A 12,298-nucleotide genomic window follows, 5' to 3' on the forward strand; every position below is an offset into this window, starting at 1 on the left:
TAGTTAGCCAGGCTGGTCTCAAACTCCTGACCTCAGGTGATCCGCCCGCCTTGGCCTCCCAAAGTGCTGGTATTACAGGCGTGAGCCACCACACTCGGCCTACAATGAACTCTTTATAGTCCTCAACAAGCAATTATCTCATATTGAGTACCTACTGTGTACGGAGCTCTACACTAGGCATGTTGTCCTTGCCCTTAAAGAAATTACAGTTTAGTGCAGCAGTCAAGCAGATCAACATAATTAGTATGTAATTGATGCTGATGTTGGGTTTATGTTACAGGCTGAAATGTGTCCCCTGAAATTCATGTGTTGAAGTCCTAACTCCCAGTAACTGAGAACATAACCCTATTGGATATAAGGTCTTTAAAGAGGTGACTGTTTTAAAATGAGCTCTTTAGGGTAGGCCTCAATCCAATATGACTGATGTCCTTATAGGAAGAGGGGATACAGACACAGACATGTGTGCACACAGAAGGAAGACCATAAAAACAGAGACAAGACAGCCATCTACAAGTTAAGTAGAGAGACCTCTGAAGAAGCAATCCTGCCAACACCTTGATCTGGGACTTCAAGCCTCTAGAACTGTGAGAAAATAAATTTCTGTTTGTTGAAGCCTCCCAGTCTGTGATTTTTTTTTTTTATGGCAGCCCTAGCAAACCAATAGAGTTTGCCTCCACAACATCCCTTCCATTCTAACCGCTTGTGTAGTAGTCATGCGATTGTGGGGCGGGGGGGCAAAGATTAAAACACAACACCAATTCCAGGAATCAGCCCTGACTATTTTAAACCATTCAAGGTAATCCTATACTTCTTGCTACAGTGGGTAGTTTAGGAAACACAAGCATTCCTTTAGCCAATTTGTGTCAGTAACACTTGAAGAGCTGGTGACTGAGAAAGACTTCCTTGTGCTTCAGATAAAGCTACTAAAAGTGTGCTCTCTTCCTGTTTGGATGATGAGAAGTGAGAATTTAAACCTGGAATTACTGTAGCTACTCTGTTATCATAAACTAACCTAGCTTTGGAATAATGCTGCCTCTGTGGAAGGCCCAGAAGAGAGGTGGAGCAAAACTAGTTTCTTGTTGAAATTGGTAAGCCATTGATCAAATAAATCCTGATACCTGCCTAGTTATGTAAGCCAATAAGTCCCCTTCATTATTTAAGCAATTTTGATTTTTTAAAAATTTACAATACTAAGGGTCTTCGCAGTTAAGGGATATGTGGGGAAAGGAAACTGTCACAGGTCAAATTCCCTGGGAAACACTTTAAGATAAAGATTAGAGTGCAGAAATGTCATTGGTGGGTGCTCTTAGCATCCACCTGTAGAGAGAGTAAAGAAAGCAGGCTTAGGCAAAGGAAGAAGTTGACCTGCAGTGAAGTCCAACAGAGGTCTCAGCCATTCCTACAGGGAACTCTGAAGACTTTATGCCATCTCATTGACCAATCATTTTGGCTGTACCCAGAAAGGTGAGGAGGCCCTCTTCAGCAGAGGGTAAGTGATACTGAAGGATTCAGTTGAGAGTTGTCAGCCTCGAACACTTTCAGCATCTGGTAGAATGACTGCTTCATTCCTGGATTGGGAGAAATCTACAATACACCATGCATGATATCCACTACTGTCTACCTCTATGAATATAAGATCTAGGAGCAGCTCTTCCAAAATTCTTTGGGGCTTCCAAGAAACTGGAGAAACTTACTAGAAGAAGGTTGGTGGGATTAATTACAGCCTTGAAAGCTGCTCTTGGGGCCATAATTGGTGCTGATCATTTCCTTCTTCCACTACCCATTCTAGAGTCCCCTCACTCTCTGCTGGTCTAGGTAGTTGCTATGGACTGAATGTTTGGGTATCCCCAGAATTTGTATATTGAAACTAGTCACCAATGTGATAGTATTAGGAGGTGGGTGATTTGGAAGTGATTAGGTCATGAAGACAGAGTCCTCATGAATGGAATTAGTGCCTTTATAAAAGAGGTCCCAGACAGCTGCCTTGCCTCTTCCACCATGTGAAGACACAGCAAGAAGGCACCAGGAAGTGGGCCCTCACTAAACACTAAATTTGCTTGTACCTTGATCTTGGATTTTACAGGTTACAGAACTACAAGAAATAATTCTGTTGTTATAGGCCATGTAATTTGTGATATTTATTATACCAGCCCAAACACAGTAAGACAGTAGCTTATCTAGTGGAATAACTCAAACCCTCTTCAGTGAGGGACCCAAGTCCTTCATCACCAAATTCTTCCCAGGTTGTAGCTGCTGCACTTTTCCATGGACCATGTAAATTGGGCAAGCGAAAACCAAGAGAAAAACAAATGGGTCACTTGGGTATCAAACATATTCTTTCCTATCCCTTTTGTGGAACAGCTGCCCTACTGAAATCAGAATCAATTACCCTTGCCAGAATGGTGACTCCTCTCCTTGTTTCTTGGAATGAGAAGACTAAAATGACCACGCAGCAGCTAGAGTTTAATGGGATTCTGCCTGTGTCTGCTAGTGGAAACATTTTCTCTCTCGTAGCCAAAATCTCTAACTTAAGGAGAAAGAAGGTACAACTTCCCTAAGCAAATCCCTGGGAATCATAATGTATGGAGATATTCCTATTTGCACTCTTTAGCTCCTGGATTCTTGTATTCTTACTTTTGAGAATATCAATTTAGAGTGTACACTGAGTCCTGGGGTATGATGCCTCCTCACAGGGTATCCTTTGCAAACTAGCACCCCAGCTGAACCTTTAACAGGTCATCCCAATGCTCAATCAGTACAGTTTCGAGGTGGTATAGTATATAGTAGGACCAGTGGAGCCCATGGTCCTGTGCCCACTGCTGCACCAAATCCTAGGTCAGTGGATCAAACAATTTAAGCCCTCAGTGGTACTACCTGAGACCCTTCAGGCAGGAGATCCAACTTCGAATATGTTTAAGTTCCAATAAAGATAAATTGATACTACTTCCAGGATGGAATGAGTCCTGTGTAGACAACTTGCCACCAAGTAGCTGGTAGGTCTACTGAAGGAATGGTGCTGCATTGGGGGCCAAGCATTGGCCTCTGTTGCTGGCAAATTGGACATTTGACAGTGGTGGTAGCTAGATCAGCCTTGTTAATTGGGAGCCATGCTATTAGGCCCATGTATAACCTCCATCTCTGCACCTATGGCTACCCTTGTCATGTGCCTATTGGGCCAATACTAGTGTAGCCAATGGCAGAGACTGGCTGATGTCATCTGGCCAGGACATTGTTCCTTATGGTTGTCTAGTGCTTCTTCTGTGATGGATTCTCTCTGTTGGGTATTAACACATGAAGCAAAGATCTTCGCATTTCATATCCATTTTATAGGGTCATCCACATGCCTCTTTCCCAGAACTCTTTATCCCCAATCTTTGTTTTTCCAGCCCCTGACCAAACAGTAAGCCTTTTGCTAGTGCCCATAAATTAATGTGTAAGTTTACTTTGAGCCACAAACCAAAGCTCTGCCCACTTAGAGGTATTCTCCTCACTACTGTCTTTCAGGCCACTCCTAAGTGATTGCCTGTGGCACTTGCACATCAGAACTGTCACCTTTGGGTCCCCCCAAAAACTAGGGCAGCAATGGAAAAAGGGCAGGCTAGGCCAAGAGTGAGGAATAAACAGTCTTTATTGGGTTCAGACTAGGAGTCCATGGGTCTTGAGTACTTCTGTGTATTTGTCGATATTCTTCTTCACATTCTTCTCAGCCTGTTTCTGCAGCCTCATAAACTGCTCCTTCTCCCTTTGCCCCTCCCCATTCTTTCTCCTAATGGATCTTGACCTTCTCCTTCCTCTTCTCCTCCAGAATGGCTGTCACTGCTTGATACTTCCAGGCAAATTTATGAACCAGGTGCCCCAGGTAGGCAAACTTCTGTGTGGGCTTCAGGTGCACAACCTTGAGTAGAGTAAGAAATCACCATCCACTTTTGCAAAGGGCAGGGCACAGGGGGTGTGGATCACATCAAATACCTTGAGGTGGTCCAAGGTGGCCAGGCCTCACTTGGTTTTATGGGGCAATATACCACTCATGGTTCACCCAAAAGATGCAGTTAGGTGCCCGAAAGTAGAAGAGACCCAGAAGTGGTAGGGTCTAAAGAGAGAGTTGGTGCTCATGGTCTTGTGGAAGGTTAGATACTGAAACTTGTTCCTGTAGATGTTGACAAAAATGCTGATGTCCTTGCAGTGCAGGACCTCCAGCTTCCTGCCCAGCAGTACTTACTTGGCCATTATGACCACCAGGCAACTCAGGAGAGGCCTAGGCCATCTGATCACCAGAACCTGCCCCTTCAACATCTTCAACAGCCACTTAGAAAAGGCCAGGAACTATTTTACCAAAGGGATTTAAGTCTGCACTGCAGATGGCATGACCTTGCTTCATAACCATAGAGATCTGTGTTGTGATTCTTCAAACGGGACTTGATGTGAACTTTTTTATTTTTACAAAGGCAAGGAAATTCAAACATTGAAATGCTTAAGAAAATAAAAATCTTTACAAATCCTATAACTGGAGACAATTTGTCGATTCATCAGTATCCTAGTGACCATTCTTTTAGACCTTTTACTATATATTTATACAAATAGAACTATATCTGTAATTTATTTTTTATTTATTATTTACTTTGTTTATAGAGACAGGGTCTTGCTCTGTCACCCAGGCAGAAGTGCCATGGCAGAATCAAACTCACTGCAGCCTCCAACTCGTGGGATCAAATGACCCTCCCACCTCAGCCTCCCCAGTAGCTGGGACTATAGGCACACCACCACATCTGGTTAATTGTTTTTTGTTTGTTTGTTTGTTTGTTTTTTGTAGAGACGGTATCGCTGTGTTTCCCAAGCTGACCTTAAACTCCTGGTGTCAATCCTCCCTCCTCAGCCTCCCAAGGTGCTCTGGTTATAGGCATGAGCTACTGAACCCATCCAAATTGCTGCTTTTTGATTAAACACTATTTTTATATAACATAAATTAACCAGTTTCCTATAGATAAAGAATTCTTAATTGAGTGGTACTGCCCTCTAGAGTATGTTTTGTGTCTAGACTATGTACATGATGAAATACATATTTTGTTATAAATTACTTTTTTTTTCACATTACAGTTAGGTATATTTTGTTGTATGTACCTATGACTTTCATTTCAGGACTGTGAGGAGTGTTACAAAGTATTTATTATAAAAAGGGCACGAAGTCAACTGGGATTGAGAAGCACTGCTTGTAGACGGACACAGAGTATCTTCAATTTTCAATACTAAAAATATTCTGATGAACACCTTTGTATATTCATGTTTTGCAGTGGGTTTGTTAGGCCAAATGGTACACATGTGCAGAAATCTGGCACATTGTACCAATTCACCTATATACCAACAGGGCATGAGAGTGCCAGTTTCCTCATATATTCACCAACAATAATGTTGCCATGGTTTGGATGTGATTATTTTGCCAAAACTCATATTGAAATTTGATCCCCAATGTGGCAGCAGTATTCAGAGGTGGGACCTACTTGGGGATGTTTGGGTTATGGGGACACCACTGTCATGAATGCCTTCCGGCTGCAATGAGTTCTTCCTTTCTCAGGAATGGATTATTTTACATCAGAGAGAGCAGCTTGCTAAATAGTGCCTGGGTTCCTCGGATTCTCTCTCTTGCTTCCTCTCTCACCATGTGGCCTCTTTGCATACACCTCCCCCACCTTCCACTCTCTACCATGAGTGTAAGGAAGCAGTACAAGACCCTCTGTAGATATAGCTGCCCAATCTTGAACTTTCCAGCCACCAGGATCATGAACCAAATAAATCTATTTTCTGTATAAATTATCCAGCGCCAGGTATTCCATTAGAGCAACACTAAGTGGACTGTGACAAATGTAGTCCTCTTGCATATTGCAAGTCACTCTTCCCTTAAAAACTAGTTAAGATTTTCTTAAAATTTCTATTCTGTGTCTTGGGGTAGAGTCCTTCAAGTGATTCTGAAAGTTCCAGGATTTTACTTTATTTCTAGTAATTTCTGGGTTTAATTTCTGACTTTAATTGGTTTCTCTTTTCCATTTTTTAAAAATAACAGCTATACTGGGATATACTTCATACACTACACAATTCACATATTTAATGTGTACACTTCAGTGGTTTTTAGTACATTCACAGAGACATGCAACTGTTACTACGATCAATTTTAGAACATGTTTTTCTTTTCTTTTCTTTTCTTTCTTTTCTTTTCTTTTCTTTTTGTTTTTTGAGACAGGGTCTCACTCATTTGCCCAGGCTGGAGTGCAGTGGCCAGTCTCGGCTCACTGCAACCTCCACCTCCCAGGCTCAAGTGATCCTCCCACCTCAACTGCCCAAGTAGCTGGGACTACAGGTTCACACCACCATGCCCAGCTAATTTTTGTGTTTTTGGTAGAGATGGAGTTTCACCATATTGCCCAAGTTGGTCTCCAACTCCTGGGCTCAAGCAAACCACTGACCTCAGCCTCCCAAACAGGCCCATGCCTGTTGGGATTACAAGCATGGGCCGCTGTGCCCTGCCACAATATTTTTTTCATCACCCTTTAAAACCCCATATACCTCAGCAGTCACTCTCTATTTTCTCATAACCCCCCAGTCCTAGGTAACCACTAATCTACTTTTTGGATGGATTTACCCTCTCTGGATATTATCTAAAAATAGAATAGTCAAGTATGGGGGCTTTTGCCACTGGCTTCTTTTACTTAGCATAATGTTTTCAGGATTCATTCATCTTACAGTATGTAGTAGTACTTCTTTTCTATTGTTGAATAATAGTCTGTTGTATATACATATCACATTTTATTTATCCACTCATCAGTTAATGAACATTTGGGTTGTATCTACATTTTGGCTATTATGAATAATGCTGTTATGAACATTCATGTACAAGTTTTTGTGTAGACATATGTTTTCATTTCTCTTGGGTATATATCTAGGAGTGAAATGTCATATGGTAACTCTATGTCTAACTTTTTGAGGAACTGCCAAACTGCTTTTCCAAAGCAGCTGCACCATTTGACATTCCCGCCAGCAGTGCATGAGAGTTCCAATTTCCTCATGCCCTCAACGTCGCTTGTAATAGTCTGTGTTGTTGGTTATTGCCATTCTGTTGAGTGTGGATTGGTATCTCATTGTGGTTTTAATTTGCCTTTCCCTGATAGCTAATGATGCTGAACATCTTTTCATGTGCTTGTTGGTCATTTGTGTATCTTCTTTGAATGTCACTTAGATCATTTGCCCACTTTTAATTGAGCTATTTGGTTTTTTATTATTGAGTTGTAATAATTCTTAACGTATTCTAGATACAAGTCTCTTATTAGATATGTGTTTGCAAGTATTTTCTCCCATTCTATGGATTGTCTTCACTTTCTTGATGGTGTCCTTTGCAACACAAATGTTTTTAATTTTCATGATGCCCAATTTATCCTTTTTTTTCTTTCCTTGAATGTGTTTTGGTGTCATATCTAAGAAACTATTGTCTCATCTAATGTCACAAAGAGTTATGCCTATGTTTTCTTCCAAGAATTTAACAGTTTTAGCTCATACAGTTAGGCCTTTGATCCATTGATTTTTGCCTATGTATATGCATAAATTTTGTGTACATGCAACTTTATTCTTTTGCTTGTGGATATGCAGTTGTACCAGCATCATTTGCTGGAAAGATTATCCTTTCCCCATTGAATTGTCATGACACCCTTTTCAAAAACCAATTGACCATGAATTTGAGAGTTTATTTCTAGACCCTTAGTTCTCTTCCATTGATCTATATGTCTATCTTTAATGCCAGTACCTTACCATTTTGGCTACTGTAGTTTTGTAGTAAATTTTGGAATTGGGAAGTGTGAGTCTTTCAACTTTGCTCTTTTTTTTTCAAGGTTGTTTTTCTTATTCTAAAGCTAATTCAAACTTATTCTAAAGGAAATTCAAGAGAATTTCCATATAAATTTTAGGGTCAGCTTGTCAATTTCTGTAAAAAATTTAACTGGGATTTTGACAACGATAGGTTGAATCTGTAGGTCAGTTGAGAAGTATTGCCATTTTAACAGTATTAAGTCTTTCAATCCAGCACATGGAATGCCTTTTCGTTTATTTAATTCTTCTTTAATTTATTTTAATAATGTTTTATAGTTTTTAGGATATAGGTTTTACAGTTTTTTGGTTTAATTTATTCCCAACTATTTTATACTTTTTGATGCTATTGCATCCGTTTTCTTACTTTTATTTTCAGATTGTTCATTGCAGCATATAGAAATATAACTAATTTTCATATATCAATCTTGTAGCCTGAAACCTTGCTGAACTCATTTATTAGTTGTAATGATGTTTTAGTGGATTCCTTAGGATTTTCTATATACAAGATTGTGTCATCTACAAATATAGTTTTACTTCTTTCTTTCCAATCTGAATGCCTTTTACTTCTTTTTCTTGCCCAATTGCCCTTTCTACAACCTCCAATGCAATGTTGAATAAAAGTGGTGAGAGCAGACATTCTTTTCTTGTTCTTGATCTTAGGAGGAAAGCTTTCAGTCTTTCATCATTAAGTATAATGTTAGTTGTGGCTTTTCATAGATATCTTTTTTTTTTTCTTTTTTGAGACAGGGTCTCACTCTGTCACTTAGGCCGGAGAGCAGTAGTCCAATCTTGGCTCATGGCAGCCTCAACCTCCCAGGCTCAAGCAATCCTCCTACTTTAGCCTCTGGAGTATCTGGGACCACAGGTGTGTGCCAGCGTGCCTAGCTTTTTTTTTTTTTTTTTTTTTTTTTGATAGAGAAGAGGTCTCACTATGTTGCCTAGGCTTGTCTTGAACTCCTGGGCTCAAGCAATCCTCCCACCTTGGCTTCTTAAAGTGTGGAGATTACAGGAGTGAGCCACCATGCCCACACCTGCAATCTTAACACTTTAGGCGGTTGAGGAGGGAGAAGTCGGAGGGAGATGCCTGATGAAAGACATATCTTTTATCAGGTTGAAGAAGTTCCTTTGTATTCTTAGTTTGTTGAATGTTTTCATCCTGAAGGGATTTTGTCAAATGCTCTTTCTGCGTGTATTGATATAATTATGTCATTTTTATTCCTTATCCTAATGATATGGTATATTAAATTAATTAATTTTCTAATATTAGCCAGCTTGCATTTTAGGAATAAACCCTACTTAGTCATGGTGTATAATTCTTTTTATGTGTTTCTGGATTCCATTTGCTAGTTCTCTTCTGTACTTTGCAATTGATTCTTTGTCAATGTCCAGATATTAGGCCAAATGGGGAGCATGTCCACTTCCTGATACTTCCCCAGATAAGACTGTTTTGGTCATTTTGCACTCATTCTGGTACCTGGAAATGGAACTCTTTATGAGTCTTGCTAGGGGGCAAAGTCCATTTCTTACTGTAAGAATTAAAACAAATTTTTATTACTATACGAATTTAATATTATTTCTTACTATCAGAATTAAAAGCCAGGCATGGTGGCTCATGCCTATAATTGGGAGGCCAAGATGGGCAGATTGCTTGAGCCCAGGAGTTCAAGACCAGCCTGGGTAACATGGTGAAATCCTGTCTCAAAAAAAAAAAAAAAAGAAAGAAAAGTCAGGTGTGGTAGCTTGTGCCTGTAGTCCCAGCTACAGAGGAGGCTGAGGAGGGAGGATTACTTGAGCCCAGGAGTTGGAGCTTGCAGTGAGCTGTGATCGCACCACTGCATGGCACTCCAGCCTGGGCAACAGAGCGAGGACCTATCTCAAAAAAAAAAAAAAGAATTTAAAAAAATTTACTTTTGCAATCTTCCTTGGTGCTAGGGAAGAGGCATATGATCATCAAAGTTTCTGTCTTTGTGTTAAGCTATCAGGGTGTGTGGAGGGCCATAACTGGGTGGGGTCTGAGTCAGGTGGGTCTGCGTTCTGACTCTCTGTGTGTGGGGCAAGCTGTGACCCCTGTTGGGGTAGGAAGGTCGTTCTTAAGCCTCTGAGGTAATGTTCCATAGGTGAGTGTAACTGCATCTGCTGTTCAGAAGAACTTGTACAAGAGGTGGGGAGTAATATGTGGCAGTAAGCCTCACTTAGATCCCACACAGTTGGCCAGGCTAATCTCACTCCCACAGTGCCCTGCTAGTAGCACTGGGCTAAGTTTCAGGTAGCCTGCACTCAGAACTCAAACCTTCCTCAGGCCATAAATTTTCCCCATGAGGATAGCAACCACAGCTTTCAGGCCACATCCTTCCCCATCCACCTGCAAGGATGGGTGCCTGGCTCCTCTGCTCACGAATATAGCATACTTTCCACTTGCCGACCCCACCCCTCCAGGGTTCTGGCCAAGAGAATTTGTCCCCACTTGATGTTATATTGTGAAATTCAGTTGGGAGTTGTGACTAATGTCTGAGCTGGTTGGTTGACTTTGCTGAGGTTTCTGTGAGATATAATAAGGAATGGCTTCCCTTGGTCTGCATTGGAGATTGGGAATGCCTGCAAGGCACTTCCCACTGCTGCTTCTATTTTTATATTTCACTGTTCCCTAAATCAGTTCCAGTTCTGTGTTGGATTAAGGCCTTCACCTGTGGCCTGGATTTATAAGTTCCTTGATGGGGATATGTATCCTGGAGGCAGTCTCTCCCACTCTAACACTCTGGGGACTTAGTTTTTGGCCTGTTTCACGGTGTAGGCTGAAGCTTGCCACTTCTTTCAAAGAGTCTGTGGATTCTTTCACTTTTCCTGTTAAGTTCCTGTATTGCTTCTTGGAAAAAAGTTCACAATGTGAATCTCTACGCACTATTTTGTCCTTCCAAGTGGAAAGGCATGCTGACATTGCCTCCAATTCCCCATCTTGCAGGGGAGAGGGGAAGCTCATTGATTCTTTCCTCTGCATGATCCATTCTGCTATTGAGGACCTCCTAATGAATTTTTTAGTTCAGCCAATGTATTTCTCAGTTCCAAGATTTCTATTTGATTTCATTATTTCAATCTGTTTGTTAGATTTTTTGGTAAGATTCTGAATTGCTTTTCTGGGTTATCTTGGAGATCATTGAATTATCTTAAAACTGTGCCTTGGTGTGTGTGTGTGTGTGTGTGTGTGTGTGTTTGGAGACAGGGTCTCACTCTGTCACCCAGACTGGAGTGCAGTGGCCTGAACTTGACTTACTGCAGCCTTGACCTCCTGGGCTTAAGTGATCTTCCTGCCTCATTATCCTGAGCAGCTGCAACTATAGGCACGTATCACCATGCCTGGCGAATTTTTAAATTTTTTTTGTAGAGATGAGGTCTTGCCATGTTGCCCAGGCTGGTCTTAAACTCCTGGGCTCAACTGGCCCTCCTAGTTTGGCCTCCCAAAGTGCTAGGATTGCAGGTGTGAGTCAACACACCCAGCAATTTGCTATTTTGAATTCTTGGTCAGTGAGCTTACCATATTGCCATCTCTTTAGGGTCCATCACTGGTTTCTTGCTTCATTCGTTTGTGGAGGTCTTGATTCCCTCTTTGCTGTTGTTTATTGATGATGTGCATCTATGTCTTTGCACTGATTATTTATTTTTCCAGTCTTCTCTGACTGGCTTTTTTTTTTTTTTTTAATTGGATAGTTTTCTTAGACTTTTTTTTTTTTTTTGGTAATTTTCCTGTTGAATTTCTATTTTTTTTTTTTTTTAAGATGGAGTCTCACTCTGTCACCCAGGCTTGAGTGCATTGGCATGATCTCGGCTCACTGCAAGCTCCGCCTGCTGGGTTGATGCCATTCTCCTGCCTCAGCCTCCCAAGTAGCTGGGACCACAGGTGCCTGCCACCACGCCTGGCTAATTTTTTTTGTATTTTTAGTAGAAATGGGGTTTCATCATGTTAGCCAGGATGGTCTCGATCTCCCAACCTCATGATCCGCCTGCCTTGGCCTCCCAAAGTGCTGGGATTACAGGCATGAGCCACTGCGCCTGGCCTTCCTGTTGAATTTCTTTCTTTTTTTCCCACTAGATTGCTGTGTCCATTTAGCACTAGACAGTATTTTAAGCCCAGGTTTGTTTCAGGTCTAGAAAAGGATCAGAGTGCTGCCTGTCCCAAATGGAGAATGCCCCAAAGGTACATCCCAGCAGTATGGGAAGGCTGGTTAGGGGTTCATGTTCAGGAGACCTATGGAACACATTTCCTACAGCATGGTGCTGCTGAACATTCACTTGGGTTTAGTATCGTCTTTGGCTGAGTTACAGAGCATTTTCCAGGGTAGGGGATGGCAGTCTCACCATCTCCCTTTGTCTCTGGCTGTCCACAGGGCTATTTCTCCCATTAGGCATTCACAATGCTTCCTGTGGGTTGGGGCAGGGACATGTCTTCTGTCATGGA

This window comes from Pongo pygmaeus, chromosome 10 (assembly GCF_028885625.2).
Source record: "Pongo pygmaeus isolate AG05252 chromosome 10, NHGRI_mPonPyg2-v2.0_pri, whole genome shotgun sequence".
NCBI classification, from domain to species: Eukaryota; Metazoa; Chordata; class Mammalia; order Primates; family Hominidae; genus Pongo; species Pongo pygmaeus.